The sequence below is a fragment of the Tachypleus tridentatus genome, chromosome 6 (assembly GCF_004210375.1).
Source record: "Tachypleus tridentatus isolate NWPU-2018 chromosome 6, ASM421037v1, whole genome shotgun sequence".
Taxonomy (NCBI): Eukaryota; Metazoa; Arthropoda; class Merostomata; order Xiphosura; family Limulidae; genus Tachypleus; species Tachypleus tridentatus.
Window position 1 is genome coordinate 165370763 of NC_134830.1, and position 2638 is coordinate 165373400.

Sequence of the window (2638 nt, forward strand, 5' to 3'; positions counted from 1 at the left end):
CCGGGCTAAGTGATATTGTTTTCTTTCTCGAGAACCTTAAAGAGAAGTGGCATTTGTTATAACTAAAGACTTGGAGCAGTGCTGTACTTTAATTGTAATTATATGTTAATGTGAAACTAATATACATGTGTAAAACATAAGTGAAGACAAAGACGCGTTAATTTTCGTCGTTGAATGTTGTGATCGACAAAAAAAATAAGTGCTAGTAAAGTCGTCATCTTAAAGTTCGTAGAAGTATTTATAAATCAATCGCACCTCTAAGATCCGGTCTGGCCAAGTAGTTGGGGCACTCGATTCGTAATCTGAGGGTTGTGGGTTCGAATCCCCGTCACACCAAAACATGCTCGCCCCTTTTAATCGTGGGGGTATACAATGCTACGCTTAATTCAGTGGTAAAAGAATAGCCTAAGAATTTGCCGGTCGGCGGTGATGACTAACTGTTTTCGCTTTAGTCTCACTACTAAATTAGGGATGGCTTTGCGGGAAATTAAAAACACAGACATCAAAACTCTAAATAATAAGAAATTACAATGTAGAAAAAGTTCCAGCTTGCTTTTTGGTTAAGTGAACATCATAGTACATATGTGTCAAATACACGTAACAGCAGTTACACATCTTTCAAAGGTATTACATTCTTATACAATTGGTAATAAGAAAAGACAAGTGATACAATATCGATAGATTTCGCGTCTTCAAATTCATTTTTAGTTAGATATTAAGTGGAATAGAAAAGAAGTGACATTTTCCAAAGAAGTAGAATGGAGTACATTTCATTGCAACAACTTATTTATTATTATTTTGTATATGTGCTCACTCACGAGCTGAGGAGATAGTTAAATGTGATCTTATATAAAGGATCAAACTAATATTTACAATGGACATGTAAAAATAAATAAATTTCAAAGTATGACGCAATGATTACTGCTTTTATCATCTTCTGGTGAATGGTGACATAAACAGTTTTGCTACTCTTCCAGTCTTTATGAGAGATATCCATGGCCTTGTTTTTTTTAATATTTAGCGCAACGCTACACGAGGACTATCTGGTCTTGCCATCCCTATTTAGCAGTGTAAGACTAGAGGGAAGACAATTTCTTATCATCACCCACCGCCAACTCTCAGGCTACTCTTTTTTTAAACGAATAGTGGGATTAACCGACACTTTGCAACGCCCCCACGGCTGAAATGGTGAGCATGTTTGGTGTGACGGGGATTCGAAGCCACGACCTCAGATTACGAGACGTGTGCCTTAACCACCTGGCCATGCCAGGCCTGACTGGAATTGGAATTCATTTTGTTTGTTTGTTCGATGTTAAGCATGAAGCTACCAAATGAAATAAATGTGATCTGCCACCAGGGGTATGGTTTGTTTGTTTTGAATTTCGCGTAAAGCTACTCGAGGGCTATCTGCGGTAGCCATCCCTAATTTAGCAGTGTAAGACTAGAGAAAAGGAACCTAGTCATCACCACCCACCGCCAACTCGTGGGCTACTCTTTTACTAACGAATAGTGGGATTGACCGTCACTTTATAACGATCCACGGCTGAAAGGGCAAGTATATTTGATGTGACCGGGATTCGAACCCGCGAACTTGGGATTAGGAGTCGAACGCCTTAACACAATTGGGCAGGCCGGAACCCAGGGGTATGGGAAACCGTTCGTAGCATTGTAGGTCCGCAGATATCTCGTTATGCTACTGGAGTCCTTGAAATTTGTTTCCGGAATAATAATTTTAGAATAAGAACTTAAACAGTTTCCGGAACGGAAAGATATCACTACTATTCCCTTGTTGTTGTTGTTGTTTTAAATTCTCACAGAAACGATATTTAATCAAATAGCATAAAACTGCACAGTCTTATAAAACAGAATTTAGTTTTAGATTTTAAAACATGCCACATTATTTGATTCCTTACTTCTATAATTTTTAGGTTCTGAAATTTTCAAAATGTAAGACACGTTTTGTTTGATTGAGGTTAAGCGCAAAGCTACACGATTAGATACACGGGTATCTAAACCTGGTTTTTAGCGATGGAAGTCCCTACTCTTACCGGAAGACGACATGTTTTATAAACCTTAAAAAAATAAAAAACTTATTTTCATCTTATAATTTTTTATTGTTATTCTTTGATTGATTATAAAGTTCAATTTTCTGTATCGTTGTGTATTGCAGATGTATCGTTGTGTATTGCAGCTGTATCGTTGTGTATTGCAGCTGTATCGTTACTTGTTACCAGCATTTATTTTGATTGACACGCTATTTTGCTGGTCACGATAGTCACCACAGCAAAAAGACACGACTATAGTTGAAAAGGTTTTATCGCTGCTCATGACCACCCACCTTTCAAAATGACGTCACAGTTACCTTTACCCGACTAAGTAACAATGTTGTTAGCAAAAAATACAGATAAATTATATCAAATATACACAACTTCTTTTTAGAATAAAATTATAAGGTAATTTATTTTTGTGCGTTGTTCTAATACGATAAACCGAAATGAATATTTAATAAATGAGGATTTGCGTCCTGGAAATACGTCGCCATCATCCAAGGTACAGTTCATTACAGTGCAGACAGCCCTCGTCTAGCTTTGTGCGAAATTTAAAAAAAATTATTAGAGTAAGCTACGAACACGCAAAC